Raw genomic sequence first — 26,537 nt, forward strand, 5'->3', positions numbered from 1 at the left:
TGTGATTGAGGCAATGCTTTCCTTCGGGTTCCCTCTTCCTAGGTCAATCTATATTGTGTCGAGTTGAAGTAGGGGAGAAGTAACTTAGGGGCCACTGGGAACCTCTGTGTGGAAGGTGGTTGGGGAGATCAAACTGTGGGCATGGGGGTGGGGAGAGCAGCTCAGGTGGAAATGGGGTAGGGGAACCTTTTTCAGAAAGCAGAGAGGAAGTAGCTAAGGGGGCCTGCTAAAGCCTGGTGCCGACACCACACCTCTGTGGGTCTCTTGCTGGGGAGGTGGTAGTGGAGGGGGTGTGGGAAGCTGGAGAAGCACGAGGAAATCAGTTTTGGAGGTGATCAAATGATCTCATTAGGTGGAAAGGATCTGAAAACTATGAGGCGTCCAACACACAGTGACACTTGCTGGACGCTTCCTTTGGCTTCATCGCTAGTTATACTACAACCATCACAAATACAGGTACCGTCATTCTACTCCGTTCCCATACACTTGAAGCACAAAGCAGTTAAAACTCACCCAAGAACACGTAGTTCCTGAGAGATGAAAGCTGCAGTTCCATGGATCCTAGAATCTGTAGCCCCCTTTCTCTTTCGTCTGTGTTTAATAATTTCCGTGTGACCTTGCGTTGTGCTGTGTCACCTTTTGTAGCATGACTATCCTCAGATGGAAGGACTTTAGCCATGAAGGATCCTTATCCAAGTTCACACGGGCAGTCAAGATTGTGGTTAGGCAGATGCAAGGTGAGAGAGAGAGAGAGAGAGAGAGAGAGAGAGAGAGAGAGAGAGAGAGAGAGAGAGAGAGAGAAAACGAGAACTGGAGAGACAGGGCTTTCCTCCACAGGCAGCTTTCTCAGCTTGGGGGGAAGGGGGAGAGGGGAGAGAGAGGGACAAGAGGGCACACAGTTTTCCTCTCTATCTCAAAACAAACATTCTAGCCCTCTGTTTGGATTTTGAACACAAATCCACGTTGCCCTCACTTCTGAGGTCCTAGCAAGTCCCAAGGTTATTTACTTATTTTTAGAGCACTGGGAACTGAACTTAGGACCCCACTGTGCTAGGTCGGAGTGCCTGCCTTCTGAGTTAGGTCCTCGGGCCGTTTTCCTCTTAAACAGAATGCGCCACACATTTTTGCTATCTTTGTGCGAGCCCCTTTCTAGTAGACATGCTGCCGAAGCAAGTGTGGCTTCCACGTCTCCAGACAGCATTTCACTGAATTTTAGCTCAGGCAGGCAGGTCTAAACTTTCAGTCTTTCTGTCATAGTCAAGATGGCCCAGCCAGGAAAGGTGCTTGCCACCAAACCTTATGGCTCAAGGCCAATCCCAGAGACTCTTCTGGCCTTGGCACGCGTGCACATAACACACAAACAAATCAATGCAATACAAATAGTAATATTTTCTAGAAACCAAAAGTACTCAAGTTAAAAACATGCTGGGTTGGAGAGATGGCTCAGAGGTTAAGAGCACTGACTGCTCCTCCAGAGGTCCTGAGTTCAATTCCCAGCAACCACATGGTGTCTCACAACCACCAATAATAAGATATGGTGCCAACTTCTGTCTGCAGAGACACATGCAGGCAGATCATTGTATACATAATAAATAAATAAATCTTTTTTAAAAAGTTAAAAAGATGCTCAGTTGTCTATTCCAGAAATTTGATATCCTATTACAGAGACACTTGCTCATCCATGTTCACTGCAATGGGCAGAGACTGGCAACAGCTGAGATGTGTGTCAGCTGGGGACTGGATGATGAAAATGTGGTATTATGGGATGTGCAGGTGTCATCCTGAGTGAGACCACCCAGATCCACGGAGATCCACAGAGACAAACGTTGCTTGGGTTCTCTTTTGTGTGGAAGTTAGCCTTTCGGCTTTAGAGATGTGTTTCAATTAGAACAGCCACAGAGATTAAGTAGCTAGTTAGAGATCAGGGAGAGAGGGGCTCTTCCAAGGAAGGGGAAGTAGAATAAGTTATGGGGAGACAAAGGGGAAACAATAGGAGGGTTAAGTCGGGAGGGGATGGGAGGACAGGGTAAGGGGCAGAATATGCCGGGACAACTAATACCCAAGGCCATTTGAAAAAACATCTTTTTTTGTCTTATTGGTCTTTGGCTTCTTTATTTTAATTTCCATTTTTGTGGGTCTTTTTTGAGTGTGTGTGTATTGTTAATGTGCTTTTTTTGTTTTAAAGAGAGAAAGAATGAAAGAACATAAAATTGGGGAGAAGCTGAGAGGGATTGAGGGAGAGGAGGGACATGATCAAAATATAGTGTCTGAAAAAAATCATTTCATTAAAAACTGTTGAGATAAGAAATCTACAAAAAGAAAAACGTCTCATTGCTTGTTAATATAAACTATATTTTATGGAAAAACAACTCTTACAAAACTAAAAGAACTTAGTGGTTAGTGTTAGCATTACAAATCCTTTTAATATCTGTTAGTTACTTATGAATTCTGCTTGATTGTGTATTTACAGTACTACAGTGTGTTGTTTTGACTGGAGGGTATAAAAGATGATCACGCCTCCAAAGATGTAGAAATGGAAAAGCAGAGATATTTTAAAGGCCTTTAATAAAACTGTAACTGTTTTCTCAAGGCTTGGTAAGTGGGAGGCTTTTGTTGTGCTTGTTATTGTTGTTTTCATTTTTTTTAAGATTTATTTTTATGTGTATGTGTGAGTGTTGGAGGAGGCCAGAAGAGGACGTCAGACCCCTGGGCATGCAGTTACAGCTAGGCACCAAACTGGGATCCTCTGGGAAAGCAGCAAGTGCCCTTAACCACGGAACCATCTCTTCAGCCACATTTTATTTGATTCTTTCTGAGACAGAGTTTTGTTATGTGGGTCCAACTTACCATATAGACAAGCTAGTTTTGAACTTCCTGTTTTTGTTTCCAAATGCTAGGATTACAGATGCCTACCTAATTTAAATGGTATTTTCTTAAAATTAGAAGCAACAGCCAGGCAGTGGTGGCGCACACCTTTAATCCCAGCACTCAGGAGGCAGAGGAAGGTGGGTCTCTGAGTTTGAGGTCAGCCTGGTCTACAGAATGAGTCCCACAACAACCAGGTCTACACAGAAAAACCCCGTTTTGAAAAAACAAACAAATAGAAAAAAGAAGCAATATAAATTATTAATCTATGTAAATACTCTCTTACTCAGTCACAGTAGATCACTGGCCACTGTGTTAATTTTGTAGTAGAACCATTAACAAGTCAAGCCAACCTGGGTGACTGAAAACAACGGACTTTTCCGCTCACAGTGACTTTGCCATATTCTGCTTTAGTTATTGTGCTATTGCTGTGAAGAGACACCATGGCCAAGGCAGCTTAGTAAAGACCGCTTCACTGGGAGCCTCCTTACTGTTTTAGAGTAGACCAGTAGACATGGCGGGAAGTATGGCGGGCAGGCAGGCAGGCAGGCAGGCTGGCTGGCTGGTTGGCTGCAGGCATGTTGCTGGAGCTTACATCCTGATCCACAGGCAGGAGGTAGAAAGAGAGTGAGGCAGACCTGTCCCTGACTTTTGAAACCTCAAAGTCCATCCCCAGTGACACACCTCCTCCAACAACCACACCTCCTAATCCTTCCCAAACATAATGGTCCCAGTTCCACTAACTGGGGACCACACATTCAAATATGTGACTAGGAGGCCTGTCTCATTCAAGTCAGCAACATGTGTGCACCGATCTGTTCAATCTTGAGGCCACTTGTAGAGTTCAGAGGTTAAATTGAGATACCGATTGCTCCCTCTGCCCTCTCCATTTTTTGAGAAAGGGTCTCTCACCGAATCTGGAGCTCACTGCTACAGCTAGGCTGCCTGCCAGCCAGCCAGCTTCTTCAGTCTTCCCGCGTCTTGCCCAGCTCTGGCGTTGTAGCTGCCATGTGACTGCTGACGTGGATTCTGAGGACCTGGACTCACGCTTGGCTTGTGCAGAAAGCATTTTACTCCAGGTCCGTCTCCTTGTCCCTGTCCTCTTACACTTCTGCAGGCTGAGGAAGTCTGAACTCAAGGCACATGCCAGCTCTCTCCAACAACGGGGCAGGGTCCATTCACTTTTTCCAGTGTCTGGTGTTTGTCTGCCTCTGTATTCACAAGGCCTTTCCTCTGTGTTCCTCTGCTTCTCCTTTGCTATCCCTTGGAAGGACACTTATCACTAGATTTAGAGCTCACTTAGATTATCTGGGGCAGTCTTATCTGCAGATCCCCTTGAGGGCCACCGTCCAACCTATCAAGTCATTTGTATTTTGAGTGGATTTTGATGCCTGTGTGGTCTTATAATTCCATCCATTAGTCACTTGAAAGGTATTAGCTCACTGAATTATGCAGATCTCTCTAATGTTGACATATTTCACTGAATAATATTTTAAAATCAGTGAGTTAATGTCACTGAGTGTATCAATAAACATCTCTCGGCGGTGTATGGGGAGCAGATAGGATTGTGGTGGCAGAAACAGATTTTCTAAAAACACCATGTTTTTCACGAAAGCTTGAGAATTATCTGTCATTGCCAACAAGCACATTATTTTCCTTGATGTGACAGCCTTTATTTGTTCATTATCCAGAAACTATTTGCTAAATACTAGTTAGCAGATGCCATCATCTGCCAGTCATCCTTCCAGGGACATACAGGGTTTTATGCTGGAGTAGTTAGTTCAGCTTGCCCACAGTCATGTGAGGGCTTTTCCTGCAGTCAGTAGACTTTAGCATTCAGCAGACGTATTTTATGTGTATGCCCTCTTTTGTCATGCAGAATATTAAGATCAAGGTTAAAAAAATTAATAATTAACATTGCTCTGTCAGCAACTTTCTGTTTCTCTCTCTCTCTCTCTCTCTCTCTCTTCCTTCCTTTCTTTCTTTCTTTTTAAAGATTGCAGTACTAAAGATTGAAATCAGGGCCTCATTCACATGAGGCAAGCACTTACCCGTTGAGCTTTAGGACTAATACTTACCTTTAAAAAAGTTTGTTTCATTTTTAATGGCGTGCGTGTGTGTTTGTGTGTGTGTGTGTGTGTGTGTGTCTATGTGTGTGTGTGTGTGTGTCCAAGTTCAAGAGCCCACTCTGACTTGCTTGCTTGCCTGTGAGTATGTGCACAATGAGTTCACGTGTCCCTGGAGGCCACGGGAAGGTATCAGGTGCCCTGGAGCTGGATGTGAAGGTCACGGTAAGTCACCTGCCCTGAGGATGCGTGCTGGGAGCTGAACTGGGACAGTAGTGCTCTACAGTGCTCTCCTATCTTATCGTTCCTCTGAGCACAACGTTTTATACAAAATACTTCTGATTGTAGGAAACTTCAAACATACAGAAGGAAGTATATAATTGACCTCTGTAAACTTACTGCAGCTTTGATCTAACTATAGCTGCTTCTGCTAACTCTCCTCCCCACTCCCTGCTCCTTACACATGCCATTTTGAAACTAATCCAGACATTAGTGTTGTTTTTCACCCATATTAAAACATTATCTCTATATTCTAGACTCTTAAAGAAATAGCACCACATTTAGAAAATCATTTATTATTGTTGTTGTTGTTGTTGTTGTTGTTGTTATTTTGGTTTTTGAGACAGGGTTTCTCTGTAGCTTTGGAGCCTGTCCTGGAACTAGCTCTTATAGACCAGGCTAGCCTCGAACTCCCAGAGATCCGCCTGCCTCTGCCTCCCACGTGCTGGGATTAAAGGTGTGTACCACCACCACCCACCCCCAAAATAATTTATTCTTAATGTCACTGGATAGATATCCAGTCATGTTCAAGTTTCTCAAACTGCCTCATATTTTGTGAGTGTTTTTAGTTTGATCGGTAGCCAAGTAGAACCAGATAATACAAACAATCACTCTTTTTAAGTCTTTGACTCAATTCACTGCCTTTCTGTTCTCCTTACGGTTTGCATAATGAACATGGTCATTTGACCAAATTTTCTGACATTTCTGCTCATATCCCTATGTTATTTACCTTTGCTTGTGACCCTGTTTCCTATAAAACGGAAGACAAATCTAGAGATGTAATGAGATTTAGGTTCAAATATTTTGGAAAGAGTATTTATAATGATGCTTTATCTAATTAGGAAGCAAAGATATTCAGTCAGCTGTCCTCTTATGATGTTAGTAACCATTGGTGATTACTATGTACACACAATAATTTATATCCTAATTGAATGGAAAGGGTTTTATTTTCATCCTTTTTGGGTGCCTGTGACTGGGCCCAGGGCCTGGCATATGCTAAGCAATGCTTTACAATTGAATCCTACCCAGCCTGTCTCTCTCCTTTATTCACTAATTCTATTAGTTCCCAGTATACCTTCTATATATTAAAACAGTAAATTTATATATCTATTTTAGTTTTGCACCTATCTGTATTTTATTTATTTTTAAAATTTTATTTTTATTTATCTCTTTGTGTGACTGCATCTGTTGTGTGTCATGTGTGCAGAAGCCAGAAGAGGGCACTGGATCTCCTAGAACTGGAGTTCCAGGTGGTTGTGAGCCCTTGGACAAGGATGCTGGGACTAAACTCAGATCCCTTGGATGAGCCCCAAGCACTCTTAACCACTGAGCTCCCTCTCTAGCTCCTGTAAGTAGCCTAAGCAGAAAATTATAGGCCGTTAAATGATTTAGAAGGCTAAGGCAGTTGCTGCCGAGCTGGAAGACCTGAGTTTGATCCCTAGGGCACACATGATGGAAGGAGAGTTGTCCTCTCATCACCACATGTATGTCACTCTTGGAACCATGTACACACATATACACATGAAATAAACATAATGTAGAAATTATACAATTATAATAGACGAGACTTGAACTTTACCTCCTTATACCCTTCTCTCTCAATGTAGAAAGGCCAGCATTTTGACAAACCTACTTGTCATTTGGTGTGGGAGGTCCTTCTGTCTATGTGTTGCTTTTATTGGTTAATGAATAAAGAAGTTATTTTGGCCAGTGATAGGGCAGAGTAGAGCTAGGCAGGGAAGCTAAACTGAATGCTGGGAGAAAGAAGGCAGAGTCGGAGAAGCCATGGAGCCGCCACCAGAGACAGGGGTGCTGGAATCTTGCTGGCAAGCCACAGCCATGTGGCGATATACTGACTAACAGATATGGGTTAGTTTAGGATATATAAGAGCTGGCTAGAAATACACTTAAGCTGTTGGCCAAACAATATTGCAAATAATATGGTTTCTGTGTGATTATTCGGCTCTGGGAAGCCTGGAATGAACAAGCAGCCTCTGTCTGCAGTCATTTTATGATTTCTTTATTTAATAATCTTTATTTCCTATTCTAGACATAATAGAGGGTGGGTCTAAAATCTTTTTAATTTCATATACCTACTGTGCCGTGGAGTGTTACATACATAGTAAGTAATCAGTATTTGCTTAGTTAAATTGAAATTTTATTATATTGTTTACTAAATGAAATATTAGTTTGCAGTAAATGGCAGCATTCACAAAGTCAATTCAAAATATATTAATAATAATTAAAATCCAATCAGGAATTTAGAATCAGGAACTATATATTGTTGTTGGATACCACTTGTCTATAGGAGGAGGCTGCTTGGTCATTCCTGCTGCCCAGACCACGAACTAATCACCCAGAAACTATATTATTTAAATCACTGCTTGGCCAGTCACTTGAGCATATTGTTAGCTAGCTCTTATATCATTTCTATTAATCTGTGTGTCACCACGTGACTGTGGCTTACCAGCAAGGTTCCAGCTGGCAGCTTGCATCTTTCCCCTTTGGCGGCTCCATGGCGACTCACTGATTCCATGTCTTTCTCCCAGCATTCAGTTTAGTTTTCCCCGCCTAGCTCTATTTTGCCCTATCACAGGCCAAAGCAGCTTCTTTATTCATTAACTAATAAAAGCAACACATAGACAGAAGAACTTCCCACACTAATATATGATGATACAAGCCTATAATCCCAGCACTTGGGAGGCTGACGTAAGAGTACCAAGAGTTCAAGTTCAGCCTGGAACAGATATTCAGACTCTGTGTCAAAACACATTGTAAAACAGGAGTTATGGTTGAGAACAGTTGGCTCTTCTTTCCTTTTGTCTTCCCTTGATGCAAATGGCTCTGGGTGTTGTATCTCTTCTGATATATCATCATATCATTAAATTATATCTTACTGTGATTCAAATTTGGGAGGAATATAGGAACATTACAGGGGAAGAAAGTTTGGGTTGCTATTTTTAAAATTAGGTAAGATGTAAAGTCTTGGAAATTAAATTCACATAAATAAATGTTAGTTCTGAGCCCAAGAGCTCAACTAGAAAACAAATAAACTTTATGTATTCATGCCATAATCTTTTGAATTATAAAAAATATAGTGGAAAATAATTTTCCTTGTTGGCATTCAGATGCCAATTAATAAACACTGGGTGGCTGTGCCTGTAGTCTGTCTCCATTAATAAAGTCCGAGAATACAGCATTTTAAAAGGAAGATGAATTAAAATCTACTGGCCATATCATATAAGTCATTTTAGACAAATTTAAACCCAAGGGGTCTGCCCTAAATTCCCATGTCATATAAAATTACTCAGCACATCATGAATACAGCACATTTCTGCGTATGAGATTAATAGAACAGAATTGATTTTTGTGGGCTAGGGCACAGATTCAGCAGAATGTCAAATTTAAAGATTTGTGTGTCCTCCCAAGAGCATATCTAGTTTATCAAATTTTATTTTCTCTGGCTCACTAGTAAATGGAGCCGGAATATAATTGTAGTATCTCAGTTCTGTTCATAGAATTCAGCATCTTTACTGTAACAGTAAAATTTATGTAAATCAGCACACATTTAAAGGAGTATACATGTATTGTTTATCTAGAAATTGCTGGAATAATAGGAAGTCACATCGAGAAAATTATATTTTCAGAATTCTTTCTTTACAACGTTTTCTGGGTCTTTTCACTGAGCTACTATTACAAACAGATTAAAAGCTTGGGATCTGGAACGAGTGCCTGGATTTGGATCCCAGCCACAACAGATGACCTTTGGACAAGGTACTTGATTTTTCTGGGCTCCTTTGCCTGTAGAATGGGACTGGTCCTTGAACTTGGCTCACACGGTTATTGCGAGGATCAAATGCATCAACATCTGCAGAGTGCTTGGCCGGCCTGCACAGAAGTCATGGGTGAAGGTTCGCCATCATTTGTAGGCAGAGACCCACAATAATCTCACAGAAACCGTATTAATTAAAACACTGCTGCTTGGCCAATCACTTAGGCACATTGCCAGCTAACTCTTAGATCTTAAATTAATCCATCTCTATTAATCTGTGTATCACCACGAGGTTGTGGCCTACTGTTAAGGTTCTGGCAGGTTCCTGCGGATGTCTCTGGTAGCTACATGGCTTCTCCCTGACTCCGCCTTCTTTCCTCCTCTGTCTCCTTAGAATTCCCGCCTTACTCCGTTCTGCCTTCCTGCAGGCCAGAGCAGTTTTATTCATTAACCAGTAAAAGCAATACATACAGAAGGACATCCCACCCCAATTATTATGATGACAATTATGGTTAAGACTATTATTGGCAATTACTGCTAAGGATACAAATAGTTACATTATTGTGTAGAACTATTTAGTATCTATTTCATTAGGAAATTGTGATGGGGCTTAAGCAAGCTGGAGTCAGATGTTTTCCCAGGAAAATACATTCAAATGAGTGCGAAGATTGCTATGGAAAAGTCATCTTACGCTAATCTGTTTTCTCCAGCAAGTATCTAGTTCCGTGCTGTGCTATGTATGCCCTGTGGGAACGGTAGGGTGAAGCACATACGGCTGTTGCCGGCAGCTGTCTAAGAGGTGGCAAATCATCGCAGATCACTAAGGGGGACGGCAAGAACTGTAGTTAAAATGTTGATAGGAGTCAGGAAACTTCCTGAAAGTGCTTGTACTTGAATTATAGCTTTAAGACTGAGCAAGCTGTTCATCCACAGAGAAATGAGACCTTTATTGTGCATAAAGGAAAGCTGTGTTTTGCTTGGAGCCTGCTGTTCATGCAAGAGTTACCGCATGGTAAAAATAAGGAAGACAGAGGAGACTGGTGTGAGAGATTCCTTTCTCAGCCCTCAGTGGGATGCTGCTAAGGTCTTTGTTTCTTTCCTTTTTTTGGTGATGAAGTCTCGCAGTGTTGCCCATGCTATAACCCCTGGGGTCATGTGATCCTTTCTCCTTTTAACCTCCCATATAGCTGGATGATAGGCACACAACCTTGCCCTCGGCTAACATGTGTGTAATTTTTTTAAAAAATATTTTTTAGATTATTTTATTTCATGTATATAAGTGTTTTGTCTGCATGTGTGTCTGTGCACCGTGTGTGTGTGTGTGGGGTACCTGTGGAGGTCAGAAGGAGGCATTGGATACCCTGGAACCAGAGTTACAGATGGTTGTGAGCCACCATGTGGGCATTGGAAATCAAATCTGTATCCTCTGCAATTATAAGTACTCTTAGCTGCTGAGCTATATCCCACCCCTTATTCATATCTATCTATCTCTATCTATCTATCTATCTATCTATCTATCTATCTATCTATCTATCTATCTATCTATCTATCTATCTATCTCTACCTGTTTTCTATCTATCTATCTATCTATCTATCTATCTATCTATCTATCTATCTATCTATCTATCTATCTCTACCTGTTTTCTATCTATCTATCTATCTATCTATCTATCTATCTATCTATCTATCTATCTATCTATCTATCTCTACCTGTTTTCCATCTATCTATCTATCTATCTATCTATCTATCTATCTATCTATCTATCTATCTATCTATCATTTTGAGACAAGTTCTCATTCTCGGGCCAAGGCAGAACTAGACTTTATGATCCTTCTGCATCAGCCTCCTGAGAGCCAGGATCCCAGCTGTGTGTTCCACACCTGGCAAGTTTTGCCCCCACACATACTTTTTTAAAGCAAGGCAAGATTTATATAACATAAAAGTAACCATTCTAGTACAATTCAATGACATTTATTGTGTTCATACATGTTACAGTGTCACTATTTTCAAAACATTTTCTGCAGGTGGATTTTTTCTTTGGGCTGCCAGCTCTCAAACAAGCGACAGAGACTTACTGTTAATTATGAAAGCACAGCCTATAGGTTAGGCTTGTCCCTCTGCTCTCATAACTTAAACTGACCAATTTCTATTCATCTGCATGTTGCCAGGTGGCTCACTTGTGGCTTTTGTTTCTCTTCCCACATGTCTGTTCCCCCGTGTCTGCTGGCGACTCCTTTCTCCTTCCCAGTGTCCTCTGTGCCTGGAAATCCTGCCCAGATATTGCCCGTTCAGCTTGCCATTAAACCAATCAGAGTGACACATCTTCACAGTGTACAAAGGATTATTCCACAACATTCCCTCCTTTTCATCTAAATAAAAAGGAAAAGTTTTAACACAGTAAACTATACATAATAAGGACAGTTTTCAGGTAAAAATTACATGTTCAATATCCAGTCTATTTGTATTTGATGAATTCAGAGAAAGTACTGTATTATTCTCTATCCTATCTTGGTAAGTCAAAAGTTTTGTACCTGATTTACTTTTTATCATACCTTGTACTAACAACCCCAAAATACCTTTTTTAGACCTTAAAACATTTTCTCAGATAAACAACTTAAGCTTTTATGTCTCAACTTTCTACACTTTACACCTCTTTCTGAGTTATTTTTTAATTTGGTAACAAGGAAAACGGTAACTCTAACTATCTCATCTTCATCCTCAGCAGAGGCCTGAGAAGGGTTAAAACATTACAGAGTAAACAGGAAGTGCAGAGCAAACAACTTCCAAAACTCTAGAAATGACAGAAGCATCTGGCTGCCTGGACAGTCACCTCAAGGTTCCGCGGCAACGCTGGGGCATCCATCTTTCGCCTTCAGTCCTAGAATATCTAATAGACATGCATCTAAAATCTTCAGACTCGATAATGTAAATAACTAAAATTCTCGTTTAAAGACTAGAATGCACTAAGTTTAGCAGGACTTACAAATGTGCATACTGTGCATCGAAAGACGTGTTTGTACAGAAAATGCGCTGGACCCTGAAAGTGCACTCAAAGGATTGACACAACGTGTGCTGTGTGAACTCATTAGTGAGACTTTTCTTAGTACCTTTCCTTGTCCTTTCTGAATGCTATACTGTGCCCCCACATATGTTTGTTCACCTACATACATGTTTACATGACATGATAGGAACCTCATCTGAAGGAGAATATGCAGCTTTTTTTTTTTCTGAGACTGGATAACCTTGCTTAATATTCCTGCCAGTTTTGTGATTTCACTTTTCTTTAGAGCGGAGTAATATTTGATTTTACATATGTACCAAATTTTCCTTAATCCATTCTTCTGCTGATGGATAACTGGGTGGGTTCCATCCCTTGCTATAGTAAACAGAGTAGCAATAAACATAGAGGAGCAGATACCTCTGTGGTAGAGTATGGAATTCTCTGTGCATATGCTAGGGATGAAAGAGCTGGGTCATAGGGCACTTATATTTTTAAGTGTTTGAACATCCTTCAAACTTATTTTCCATATGTGCATGTTTCCAAAAGTTTGGGGCTCATTTTCTTTGTCTGAAGGGATTTCTTAAACTTTTCTGCGTGAGTCTGATGGCTAGGAATTCTTTCAGCTTTTGTGTATCTGTATTCATGGAACTTGTAAGATTTGAGTTGGGTTGTCAGCAAATGTGGGGAACGTCAGCCACCGTTGCTGCAGATCTCATCCTGACCCCTTCCCTATGTCGTCTTTTTGCAGACGGTCTAATCAGAGGTATCCAGGCTGTTTATTAATGTTACCCAACTCTTTAATTACTTTTTCTTACATTTTAATTTCTTTTCATCCATGGGGTTTATTTTAGGAAGTGTCTCCTGTGTAAGTATGTGCTAATCCAAGTCACTGCTATTTTGTACTGTTTGAATTCTAAAAGTTAGATTCAGAAATTTATTCCTTCCTTATTTCTACTGAAAATTTTCTCTATTACCTTTATAAACTGGCTCAGTGTCTTATTCCACTATTTATAACATCTGTGCCAGTGTGGCTCTGTCTCAGTGACTGGCTTCCCTCATCATCGTGGGTTATATTTTTGTTTCTTTTGCCTTATAATACTGGATGCCAGATACTCAGTATTGACCATTGAATGTCAGATGTTGTAAATTTTGTTTTATGGGTGCTAGCTATTTCTATCTCTGTATAATTGTGCTTGAATTTTTACTGGGATATGGAGTTAAACAATGGAAAGCAGCTTGTTCTTTCAGACCATACTACGATTTTTAAGTTTTTTTCTTGAAATAATTTCTTTAACTTTATGTGCACTGGTGTGAAAGTGTCAGATCTGGAACTGGAGTTACAGACAGTTGTGAGCTCTGCCATGTGGGCGCTGGGAATTGAGCCTGGATCCTCTGGAAGATCAGCCAGTGCTCCTAACTAACCCCTTATCCATCTCTACAATCCCTATGATTTGTTCTTTAAAATGAGAACCACGCAGCATGTAGATCAGGGCTAACTTCACCCTAAAACTAAGATAAAATTGTTGTAAGTACTCTGCCCTACTGAGCTGGGAGGTTTCTAGTTGCACTGATTAGAACAGCCACTGCTCCTGGCTGTCTGGGTGACCAGTATGTCTGCGATGCTTTCGGTTGCTGTGTTCAGTCCAGGCCCTCACAGTCTCCTCACATGCATGTGTCATCAGTACTGGGAAGTTCTCCAGGACCTGGGGTTCTCTATGTTCACTGGCTCTTATGCTTTGTCATGTGAGCTCCATACATTCTCCCCAATTTGTGTTTCCATTTCCTCAACTCAGGGAGTGTGCTTGAACGTCCCGGCTGGCCTGTGAGGTCTCAGAGCACAGTTAAGTTGGAGCAAACCCTGCTTGTTTTTCTCCTCTGAAGGATTCTGTGCCTTCATTGCCTGATATTAGCATCTTGGAAGCTATTAGTTTATATATATTATCTGGTCTTTTTCTTGTTGGCGCATGCAATAGAGGCAACCTGTGGCCTGTATATTCACACTCGGGACAGGTGTCTGCTGTTGAGTTTGCCTGTTTAATAAATACTTTTTTTTAAGATAAAATTTAAATTTCTTTATTTTATGTACATTGGTATTTTACCTGCATGTATCTCTGCCTGTATCATGTGTGAGGGTGTCAGATCTTAGAGTTCTTAGCTGCCATGTGGGTGCTAGGAATTGAACCCAGGTCCTTTGGAAGAGCAGTTGGCTCTTAACCATTGAGCCATCTCTCCAGCCCCAGTAACCACTTCTTAAATCTCCAGAACATTCTAACAGTTTGCTGTTAATAGTGATTATATATTATCTGGGCCAGGCTCCAGAGGCTAGAGGACTTGTTGTAAAGCGCCAGTGGCCTTTTCAGAGCACAGGGACCACTGGTAGGTTGCAAACAAACCAGCTTTCAGTCTTGCTTGGTAGTTGGTTCCACTTCTGTTGTCACCAGGGTAAGAGTGCAGTTAAGGAAATGCACTGACAGCCATAATAACCCACAGTGCTTCCTAAAGGGGAACTGTGAACTGAAGGCTCATCTTGGGAATAGTGAAAACCTTCCCGGTCCAACTCTGAGATGTGTTTTGTGATTTTTATCTTAGCCTTGAGAATTTCGTTTGAAATCGAAAGGGGAAGCCGTCACTGTCTTACTTGCATGAAGGAATAAAGAGAATCAGAAACTGAATTAGAGCAAGGGAAAACAAGAGCTTACAGGATGTTGGCGATGATCCTAGGCTCACCCAGGCTTTTTAAGCAGTTGTGATGGGTGTGCCACTTATTTGAGTAATGGAGAGGAAGAGTGGAAAAAGTATTTTCCTTTTTCTTTTCCTTTTACCAGGTAGCGCAAACCTTTAATCCCAGCACTTGGTAAGCAGAGGCAGGCAGATCTCCGTGAGTTGTAGGCCAGCCTGGTCTTACAGAGTGAGTCTCAGGACAGCCAGGGGTATGTACAGAGACCCTGTCTCAAAACAAACAAATAAAAGAAAACCCAAATTGTCTTCTGTTCTTGAGCTCTGTTCTTGAGTTCTTGAGCTCTATATCCTTAGCTCCTGCTTTAGATATGTTAATTGGCTCTTATTATATATTGTACATATAATATATATCCTTATCTCCATATATATATATATATATATATATATATATATATATATATATATATCTCCTTAGCTCTTTATTTTTTATTTTCTCCATGAATCTCAAGGATTTAGTCTTCAAAACAAGTCTGAGTTGATAACTTCTTATTTTCCCAATTTTATATGAATCAAGCACATAATACTGCCACTCTTAATTTTGCTTAGTGTGATATGACTTAGTGTTTCAGTATCATGCTGTTTTAATAATGAAAAATAGAGAAACTTAAACTTATTGCTGGTCACCTGAAAGGCCAAACTGTTGCTGGGTACTGAATTTTAGTTAGGCTTCTTGAGATACTGAGAATCAAAATTTCTATCTGCATTTTTGGGGTCTGGAGACATTTGTTAAGTAATCTACACTTTAGTTTTGGAGATAAACGTTGAGTAAGAGAGAACCCTAGAAGGCAGCGCAGAGGAGAACAGCACTGAACAGTGTAACAGTTACCATCCCAGGTCTGCGAGCTGTGTAACCGGGTCAGGACCAGGAAGAGGATCCTGTGGGCTAAGAGGCAGAGGTAGTACGAGCTGCATGCTGTGGGTACCGTCAAGGAACCAGTCACAGTGATGGATGGATATACAAGACAAAGCCGGGGATTTGCCAGAAAGTAGATTAGGGTCAGAGCGAAGATCTTCAGTTGTCTGAATTTGTACTTTTTACAAAAATGGCAGTGAAAATGGGGGAAGGTCACAAAAGAGACCCCAGACGGGGAAAGCTGGGCATCTAGGGACCCCTGTGAAGAAGACAGGACAAAGGTTTGATCTTGGACAAGAGTATCATCGTTACTATCAGACACAGGAAATTCGGGAAACAGCCTGAATTGAGTGATGCCATACAGATCCCAGAAGCTGTTTGGTTTTGTTCTGATTTTAAGTCTCACTTATTTTAGGAACACTGATTGGTCATTCCGTCTATTCCTTCTTGTAGAGTTGGGTCTAGTAGGAGGAACTCTGGAAGGGCATTTAGATACAGGAGGTAACCTTCATTTTACTGAAATGCAAATTGAGGGCTTTGGGTTTGTGACTTCCCTGTGGGACACCGAGTGCCGCTGGCCTCTTGGCATTCATTTCTGAAGCCCTTACAGTAGAGGTTTTTGTGTGTCAGTTTCTGCTTTTTTGGTACAGTGAGTCCCCACTTTCCCCTGCTTTTATTCAGTTGCTATCAATCAAATGAGTTGATTCATGTCATTTTCAAACTTAGATAGATGCTTTCATAGTTAAGACAATTCAAAGACTCTTGCTTTCCTTTAATCTACACACCTAATCACAAGCCAAGCAGTAACACATATGAACATTCATTTTGTCAAGAAAAGAAAAGAAAATTAGGGGAGGAGCATTTGGGCTGTAGTTCAGTGACAGAGCGCTTGTTTTGCCTGCATGAGCCCCTAGGTTCAGCCCCCAGTACTGATAAATACAACTTACAGATTTTTTTGTTTGTTTGTTTGTTTTTCGAGACAGGGCTTCTCTGTGGCTTTGGAGCCTGTCCTGGAACTAGCTCTTGTAGACCAGGCTGGCCTCGAACTCACAGAGATTCGCCTGCCTCTTGAGTGCTGGGATTAAAAGCATGTGCCACCATGGCCCGGCTCAATTTACAGATCTCAATTGGCTTTTACTTTGCTAATCTAGACTTGAGCCACACTGACTCCATAAAAGAGCCCAGCAGAAGGGACTGCTTTTATAGCCAGAATAAGGGCTGAAAAGGGGGAATCATAGAAAAAGGGAATTAGTTATTTGTGAAGTTGCTTTCCTAATATGGTGGAGATAGGGAAACCAAAGATAGAAAAGTAACTGATGGGTTAAGAGCAGATTACTTAAGGTGAATTTTTGTAACAACTAAAGGGTTTTTAAATGATGGATTATCGGCCAATTCAGAAAATTTCTGTATTTTTCGTTTTCCTGTCTGAGAAGGTGCGATAATTTTAGTGCCGAGGGACTTAAGAGAGTACATTTTGATTTTTAGTCCAAACTGTTGGTGCCTAGCACAGGAGCCGAGTCTGAGACAGGTCTCTGGCAGGTCTTATTTAACTATGCCAGACTTGGCTTCAGTGCGACAGGTCTGCCCGAGAGAGGGGGAACAGTTATAATTTAAGATGGGGTGATGATTCTTACCTTGGTCAGAACCCACAATTCCTTCCTTCCTCACTCTCTCCTTTCCTTTCTCCCTCAACCCCCTTGCTCTCCAGGGTCTCAAGTAGCCCAGAGTGCTCTTGAACTGGCTACTTAGCAGAGGATGACCTCAACTCTGATCCCTTTGCCTCCATCTCCCAAGTCTACTTTGTATCCATCTGCCCGTCCATCCGTCTGTCCGTTCATCCACCCATCCATCCACTCACCCTCCCACCCACCCGTCCTTCCGTCCCTCGTCATACCATCCATCCATCCACCCACCCACGCACCCATCCGTGCACAGGGGCACATGTAGTCCAGTTTGGCTTAGAACTCAACTGTGTGTTCAAGCCTGCCTCAGCCTCTCAAGTGCTGATTGCGAACTGAGTGCGACACCGTGCCCCCCCTTATAATTTTAAAGGAAGCAAGAGGGCCCGAGATAGAGGTTAGTAACGGAATTATTTTCTTTGCTCCTCTGAATACCCTTCCCAATGCAAACACTCTTTGCACGTGGAACACTGAATTCGCGTGTGACTCCTACCTTGACTGGGTACCCGAGTGCGCCTTGTGGTCACTCTGGGATCTCACCTTAGCTGGACCCTGAAGAAAGCTTTGCCTGTTCCACCCCATCCCTCTTCACTTTAAGCCCATAGCACGTTCTTCTCTTCCCTCCTCCTTCCTCATGGCCCAGGTTCAACCCCCATTCGGTGGTGGGGGGAGGGGAGGGAGCGTCAGGCTTTATTTACTCGGAACCTCTCGGGATGCGGTCTGCGGAAACCTTTGTCAGGCGCCAGGTGACTGGCGGGGGCGGGGGCGGGACGCGGATGTGGGCGGGGCGCCCGGCGCCCCGGGGGCGAGTGCCGAGGCCGGCCGGGCTGGCGTGGCGTGGCCGTGTCGCTTTCAAGCTCGCCACGCGCACGCACGGGCTGGGTCCCCTAGGTAAGCGCGGTGGGAGCCGGATGGGCCGGGTGGCCGCAGATGTGTCCCGCCTGCTCCCTCCTCCCCGGGGACTTGCAGGCGGGAGTGGGGCGGGGCGGGCCCAGTGGGCGGGCCCTCGCGGGACCGGGACGCAGACCGCTCACCGGTGCTGCGGGAGAGCTGCGGCTCTGGCCACCGCACTTCCTCCGGAGGGAGGAGGCTGGAGTGGTTCCACACGCGCGCCCTTCCCAAGCCCCCAGAAACCTCAGGTAGTATACAGTTTTTATGGTCCTTAAAATACACGGCTGGTGCTCGGTCCAGGACTTTGACTAGGGACTGCCCGCCGGAATGGAAAGCTGCGATTAGTGGGGGGCTGTTAGAGGACGCCAGGGTTCCGGTAGGGAGCGGGACTCGGAGATTAGCGCGCAGGCTTCTAAGTTGGAATACCTGAGCTCCGGTGTACTTATTAACCCAAAAAACTTGAGCAATTTGCTCAGCTTCTGTGCGCCGTGGTTTTCAGGTATGTAAAGTGATGTGCTGGCGCTTGGAATCTTTCTGAATTGTTGTGAAGATTGGGTTAATACTAGTGCCTGGCAACGAACGCTGGTTATTTTCGCTCTTTGCATTCTGATGAGCATGGATCTCTAAGGTTGTCATTTCTGGGAATCGACGCCTCTCCTCAGAGCTGTTGTCTGATTGCTTGGGAGACCCCTTTGAGGCAGTGTTTGTGAACCGAGGAGAATTTAAGGTTCTTTTCTCAAGTACTAAAGGTAGTCTGTTCTTCACTTTCTTTCAAATCAGTTCCTCACTGAACCTTACAAACACTTCTCTCTTTTTCTTCTGTGTGGTGCTTGGGATTGAACCTGCGTCCCCCCGCCCCACGCATATGCTTGCCCGTGAACTAAATTACACTCCTATACTCATAAACCTTAGTTTTGAAGACTGTTGTAAAGGAAGGATGGAAGAAGATAGATACCTTTTAGGGTGAGTGTAACCACCTTTTTGAGAGTCGAGGTAAAATTTTTTGAAAGCAATTCTTATGACTTGATTCAAAACTTGTGCTGTTTGGGGTAAATGCTTACCTTGTACTATGCTATTGCAAGAGTGCATAAACCAGAGCACCTAAAATAGGTAAGCAGACGTCATTTGAACAATAGTTTGGCACGGAGAAACAGGATCGAAAGAGATGTGGAAGCCGGATGTGGTTACAAGTGCAGGCTTGTAACCTTTGCCCTCCACAGCCAGAGACAGGAGGATAGCTGAAAGTTCCAGGCAAGCCTGGGCTTCATAGTTCAAGGCTAGACCTTGTCTCAAAAGAAAAAAAGGGAAAAAAAGGACCCAGAATCAATAAATGGCAGAACTTAGATCTCAGCTCTGCTGATCAACAAATTATGAAACCAAAGGAAGATGTTACAGTTTTCAGGGGAGTTGCTGTTTTTATTTTCGACAGTTTTATGGTGCTGTGGGTTTCTTCGCTCAGCAATGTCTTGCTTGGTAGCTTAATTGCATGATTCATAGTCATTCTTCAGCACCTTTGATTTAAATCACAAGTCTGGAAGTTGCTGCATCAATTATTGCTTTGAGAACAAGATGATTGTCTTAAACTTTGTACAAACATGTTCTAACAGGGCTTTGCTTTTGTTTTTCAAAATGCAGCCCGTTTCTCTGTGTGCAGAAGGTAAAACCAACATAAATAAACTGACTTCGTTGTCTGCTTGTTATCACTGTGCTACTGGTGAAGTTTTCTGGATTGGGTAGGATACAGTCAGGAAGTGACACCCGGAATGCTACTCCTGAAATGGGAATGCAGAGGTTATGTGGCAGTAGCCGTTCACTTCCAAAGCCTTTCATAGTAAAATTATTCTGAGTTACTGGCGTGTTAGTTGCTGACTCCCGGCTCTGTGCACGGCTCACTTCCTTACCTCCGGGTATTTGTTCAGATGTTTTCTTCTTATTTAGAATTGCATGCCACCCCGCACTTCCCAGAACATATACTTACCTGTTTATGTAATTACTCCTCTGCTGTCTGCCACTAGAGGTTCCATGTGGCTAAGGGTGCTTCCACGTGTGTTCCCTGCAGTATCCCGAGTGCCGGGAAACAGTACTTGGCACGAGAAGATACTGGCTGTGCAGATTTGAGCAGATACCTCCAGCACAACTAATCATCACAACAGCTAATGTACTGACCCTTTGCCGGCCCCTCCCCTCTACTCTCAGTTATTCTTCCTTGTCGCCCTGGAATAAAACTTAGAGGCCATGTTTAATTTCCCCCATACCTTGCGCTTGACAGGCAAGCAGCAAAGTTTCTCGCCATTTTTTTTTCCATCCAAGCCACTCCCCTTGTTGCTAACCCCTCCTCCCTCTGTCCCCTCTGCTACACCTACAGCCCTGGAGTTCTCCTTTCTGAAGCTTTCACTTCTGCAGAGTGAGAAGCCCAGTGGGCATTCATCTTCCTCCCACTTGCTGATCTCAAATACACTTTTTTCAGCCGCTGTGTCCTACAGATAAAAACAGTGATTCCCAGCTTAGGCTTTGAATTACGAAGTAAGGTTCCAATGGCAGGACTGTAAAATCCTGTAAAATCCCAGGATGAGTGTTGATTGCTGCGTGATGGTTGCTTTTGTTAATGACTTGGTTGCTTTCCTCGGTGTGAGCAGACTTTAAGAAAACCTGGCCTGGTTGTGCTGCAGATCTTGACTGCCCTTTCTGGGTAGAGTGCCCTGCCCCCATCCAGCACCCCTATAATATATAATATATACTATATATATTATATATTATATATATAGGAGATATATATATCTCCCAGATACTAAATGAGTTTAGTTGGAGTTGGATTGCTCTTTCTCAGAGCTCTGGTGGTAGTTTCCCCAGACATTGACCAATCTTCTTTGACTAATGATTCTTTTTGTGTTTTCCTTTTAATCTGTTGCTGCATCTAAACAGGACATGAACTATGCACGCAGAATTTCCATGTTTTCTTTTTCCATTTTTCCAGTTACCTTTAAAGGAAGCGTGAGGCTCGCGTCTCTGCTTTTTAAGTAAATGTGAACTCAAGCTCTAATAGAGCCCCAGATCGTTAAAGGTGGAGTCTCGCCGCTTGTTTCGAGAGAGTAGGGTCTTGGAGGGCAGGGGAATTGAGTAGGATGTTAAAAAGATGGAGATGGAAACACTATGAGTGTAGGTTTCTAAGGGAGTGAGTGTAGGTAGAGAGCAGGGTACTTTGATGCATAACAGGCAGGCTGATGCTTTTAAAAATATATAATGTTAACCTCACTCAGGAAGTTGTCCAGACAAGGCAGACTGCACAGGGCACTGTCTGCAGCTTTGGGTTTCTTGTGGAGTATTATTCCTAAACTGTATTTTGTTTTTATATCTCTGGGCACACACAGTCCCATTTCTCTGCTTTGTTTTCTGAGCTGGGTGAAATGGAACATTCTCTTCTTCTGTTTGGCTCTTACTTCACATACCGTAATTTCCCTGTGTGTCTGTCTGTCTCCTCCCCACCCGGGTAGTCTAGGGTGGCCTTGAAGTCTCAGCTCTCCCGCCCCAGCCTCTTCGAGGGCTGGGATTACAGGCACACTGTGCCTGGCTTTGTTGTTTTCAATCTTAAAATGTTTTCATGCCTCTTTCTTAGTTTGTTTTCCTGTATGTGTGGAAAAGATACATCCCAGAGTTCTTATGTCCTTGGAGGTGGTCGCTATGAGTTGGTTGTGAAACTTATAGTTTTTACTTGATATCAGCCTTTGGTTTAACAAAGTCGTGTACGATTGTACAGTAAAAATGTGTCTGTGAGCCGGGCGGTGGTGGTACACGCCTTTCATCCCAGCTCGGAGGGGCAGAGGCCGAACTCTCTGTGAGTTCAAGGTCAGCCTCGTCTACTAGAGCTAGTTCCAGGACAGGCTCTAAAACTACTCCAAAACAAAAACAAACAAAGAAACAAAGAAACAAAAAATGTGTCTGTGTATATATTCTAATTGCATCATTGCTTTTATTTTACTTGTGGTACTTTCAGAAATAAACTTGATTCATGAATTTATTCAAGAAGCAGAGATAGGAGGATCTGGAATTTGAGACCAGCATGAGTAAGACCCTGTTTTTTGGTTTTTTTGTTTTTTTTTTTTTAACTTCAAACATTTCTACAATTCAGTCTTTGTCTCTTTTTCTGTTGCATCCCAAACTGAGCTGGATTTTTTTCTGTGTTGGGGTATGCTTTAGCCTAACTTTGTTCTTGAGTTTGGATATGTAGGCAAACATAGGCGTGAATTTATTTCGCCATTCCTGAGTGAAACATGCAGTTACTAGGAAAACTACATGTCAAGGTCTTAATTTTAGACATTTTACAAGTTTAAGTTAAAATTTTATGTATTGCTTTTGCTAGTGATATAGTCAGTAGGTCAGGACTCGAGTCGTGTACTTTAAATTCATTAAGTACTGTAATTTAAATATGTAATTGGTTATCATTAGTGTACTTTGAGGAATACCTTCAAATGTGGTTGCCAGTAAAGCTTACTTTCAGGAGAAATTTTGAAAGCAAGTACTTGTTTTGGAGAAAATTTTCCTTTATTATACTATTATATTCCCTAAGCGTCTGTGTTTATCCAACCCCCCTTGTTTCTGAGATGCCTGTGTGAAGGGTGTTATGACCATCAGAGTTGTGTCGCAGACTAACAAGACCTCCACAGCACACACACAGGAAGCACCACGCCGGTAAATCTGTGTTTGAGGAAGCATTTTATTAAGACAGCACAGCCTGGAGGTGTGTGTAGTGGAGGGAGAGATGGAGTAAAGAGATCAACGTGCTGACTCAGGAGGCTGACTAAGCACTTAGGAGGCTCGGTTACTAGAAGATCTTGCCAGCCCTCTCTGCCAGAACTTCTGAGCCTATCTCAGATTTAGCCCTGAGCTGTTGGGGGAGGAGCCGGGCGGAGGCAGGTTAGAATGGAAGCTGAGGTAGCAGGTTGAAGTCTCAGGCAATTGTTGAATTTGTGGGGTGTGTGTGTGTGTTTGTGTGTATCCCCGTCTGCTGTCTGAAATCTTCCGGTCCACACAGTCACAAACCAGCCTTTCTTCAGGCCAGTGGTTGCTGTCGTACAGGTATGCCCTTGACGTTCTGTGTGTGTTCCCGTGGGCCTGCAGAGCACCTGGATGGGAAGGCTTGGAAGAACAGTGCAGCCCATTGTAACTGGGACCCCAAAACCTTGGGAGTCTGAGAGGTACAGGCCCCAGCCTTGCTGTCACTGTTACAGTTCCCCTGGGTTCTGGATCAAGTGCAGGCCGTGCACCATGGGAAACTTTAGAGCCTTCCTTCTCCGGCAGTTCTGAGGCTACTGAGGAATACAAAGGGCCCTCAGTGGCTGCTGTGCCACCTCACTCCTTCCCTTCTGACCTGTCCACAATAAAATCCTGTCAGGGAGTGGGCAGGCAGGCTCCTGTGGCTTCCGCTGGACACTTCTCAAATTGGTAGATGCCTGCTTCCCATCGTCTTAGTTCCAGCTATATCACTTTTCATTATCAAAAATCAGGATGAATAAAGGTGCCTCTAAGAAAAATATAACAAATTTAGGGAAAACTGGGACAGCTCTGTGAGTGCAGAACAGGGAAAAACCAAAGAGGGGTGGAGCAGGCATGAGAGGAAGGATGTGCTAGCAGGGAAAACAGAGAAGGTTGTGACTGATTCATCCTGTGAGCCCTGGAAACGGGGAAGGTTACTATGTATCTTTCGTCAGGATCCTGTTCGGTTTTAAAGTCTGTTCTGGACAACCTGTTTTACAGATGTGACAAAGACTGGCTTTGTTTCTGTGGAAACATTTCAGATATGTTTGGAGCCAGAGGCCTTCTCAGAGGCGGAAGTAAATAAACACAGATTTATGTTTCTATAGTAGACTTTAATACAAGCAACTGGTTGGCTTTAGGTTGGAATTAACTAGGAAGGTGCTTTAAATGTAATTTTAAAAACCATCCATCTTGTTTCCTGCTTAGGAATAATCTCTCCCCTGCCCCCAACTTTCTAGGTAGATTAGGATATGCTCATATTTTTCAAGTCTCTCACTCTTCCTGTGTCGTTTGAGCCTCCTAAATTAAGAGGTAGGTATGGAGATTTCCCATTTGCCCGTAACCATCACACATCTGTACCCCCAACCCCATCATTACCACTGGCCAGTTGGCAGGCTCATAATCACCCGAAGTGGGTAGTTCACATTGGGGTTTCTCTGTTGGTGTACACTTTATGAATATGGACGTGGTATAATGCTGGATTCCCTTGTTTAGTTTGATACAGATTCTACTTTATAAATCCTGCACTCGGTTTTTTATCTGGTACCCTGCTGCTCCTGTAGCCCCTGGCCTTTCTATTGTCCTGTAGCTCTGCCTTGACTCAGATTTCAGTTAGATGAGCTCTCAGGGAGTGGAGTCTTTTAGTCTCGCTTCTCTTGGCGGTGATGTGTGCTTAAAGTACCCCCCTCCCTGTCCAGTTTGACTTCGGAGCTCATTTCTTTTTAGCACTAAAAAATGTTCCATTGTCTGTGTGTATCACAGTTTATTAATCTGTTTACCCAGCAAAGGATATCTTGCCTCTAAGTTTGGGCGTTTATGAATAAAGCTGTGTGACATCCGGTCCCAGTTCTTGTTGTTGTTGTTGTTGTGTGTGTAACTTTTTAACTCTTTTAGGTTTTGTTTATATGTGTTTGTTTGAAGGAGGCAGTTTATCAATGTAGCATCTTTTGTTCTCTCCCTCTTGTTGGCAGTTGCCACCTGTTCCATCCAGAACCCTCTGTCCCCAAGGCGGTAGCTTGTGGCTTCCATCTTGATCCTTTCCTACTCTTTTCAGCTCCTGGGTGGCCATACCCCAAGAGCCTCTACAGATGTCCTTTCTCTTGGTCATGGAGCCAATTCTAGTCTGCCCTGAAGGTGTGGGTGCTGGACTGTGGAAGCAACTTGGGTAGGAACCAGTTTTTATCATAGGAATAAAGTTATCTGTGCTTGGCCAGCTTGACTGCCCCACCCGTTCGGGGACGTTCAGCTTCCTGGACTTTCTGAGAAAAGCTGCCGGTTTGTCTTTTACATGAATTCCAGGCATCGTGTGGTCTCAGTGCTGCCAGCCAGGGAACAGGGTAAGGCTTTCCCTGTTAGTGTTAAATGTTTACTTTGTGTGTGTATGGTGTCTGTGCAGATGTGTGTGCAGTGCCCGTGGCCAGAAGATCCAGGATGGGTGCTGGGAACTGAACTCAGGTCCTGTACGAGAGCACCAGCTGTTCTAAACCATGTATTGGTTTTGTTAAGACCCACCAGAGTGTCTTCCGAAGTGGCTCAGCTCTCCTGCATCCCCCCCCCCCCCAGCAAAGAATGGGAGACCTGCTGTTCCTTTCACAGCATTTGGTGGTCGTGGTTTCTGGATATTGGCCATTCTAATAGTTGTGTATCTTTTTCCTTCCTCTTCTCTCGTCTCCTCCCTCTCCCCCACTCCCCTGTAGTGGGACTGAATGCAGGGCCTGTGTGTGCTAGGCAAGCATCCTATCGCAGCTGTATCCCTAGAATTTCTTGTTTTAATTTGCATCTTTCTGGTGATACATTGTTAATAGCATCCTTCCAGGTGCTTATTTGCCATCTGTATGTTTTGTTATATATTATCTTTGTCTGTGTGTGCACTGGGGGAGCAGTTGCGTGCCACATTGTGTATGTGGGGGTCAGAGTACAGTTGGTAGGAGTATGAGCATGTGGGTCCCAAAAATAGGAGTGAAGTCCTGAGTGTTGTAGTTTTAAAAACACCGTGAAGAGAAGTCACACCACACAACAGGACTCACATGCGAAGTTTGTAGGAAGAGGAGAGAGAAGGGGTAGAGAGGGGGCAGAGACTGGTCTCTGGGGACATGAGTTACAGGGTGGGGGTTGGGAGGAGAAACAGAAAGGAACAGACAGACAGAGAAAGAGAAAAAGAAAGAGATGGGAGGTGGGCAAGGCTCACCTTTGAAAAGGGTACACATAGCGAATGTGCACAGGAGGCGCTCTTAGTGGCTGCAGCTGAGGACGTATCCCGTCCCGAGGGCAGGCCAGCACAGAATACTAACACCGAGGTCATGGAACTTGGGGGCACGTCTTGTTGGTCGAGGTGCATCATCTGTAATGAGATTGTATGTTAAGGTCTTTGACCCATTTTTAAATTGTGTTTTTTAAAAATCCTTTTTAGGCACTCCTTAAATAGCTTTTGCAGGTATTTTTTTCTGTCTGTGGCTTGCCTTCTTTTCACTGCGTCCTGGTGTGCTGTAGCTATAGCTGTAGGGCCCTCACCATCAGAGGCCATTGAGGTTATCTTCCAGGACTTTCTGAGTTTTGCATTATATACCCGTGGGTTTCCTTTGGTCTCCTCCTGGGTCTTTTAGCTCCTACCTTTGAGTACCATTGTTCCTGTGTTAATCC

The 26,537-nt window shown here is 43.2% G+C and overlaps 1 protein-coding gene across 5 annotated transcripts in view; it reads left to right on the top strand.

The window, feature by feature from the left end:
* The window catches only part of Sgk3 (serum/glucocorticoid regulated kinase family member 3), a 114,616-nt gene that overhangs the window by 32,300 nt on the left and 55,779 nt on the right, over nt 1–26,537 (top strand). The window contains exon 1 of one of the 5 annotated variants that reach the window (XM_048420016.3): nt 18,043–18,146. The exons of 2 other annotated variants lie outside the window; for them this stretch is intronic. The gene's annotated coding sequence lies outside the window, so the exon portion shown is untranslated. Of the gene's footprint in view, nt 1–18,042; nt 18,147–18,267; nt 18,395–25,213; nt 25,235–26,537 lie in introns of those variants that run through there. 2 more of the 5 variants (XM_048420015.3, XM_048420014.3) reach the window with 2 other exon arrangements.

Source organism: Myodes glareolus, chromosome 16 (genome assembly GCF_982192425.1).
Source record: "Myodes glareolus chromosome 16, mMyoGla1.1, whole genome shotgun sequence".
NCBI lineage: Eukaryota > Metazoa > Chordata > Mammalia > Rodentia > Cricetidae > Myodes > Myodes glareolus.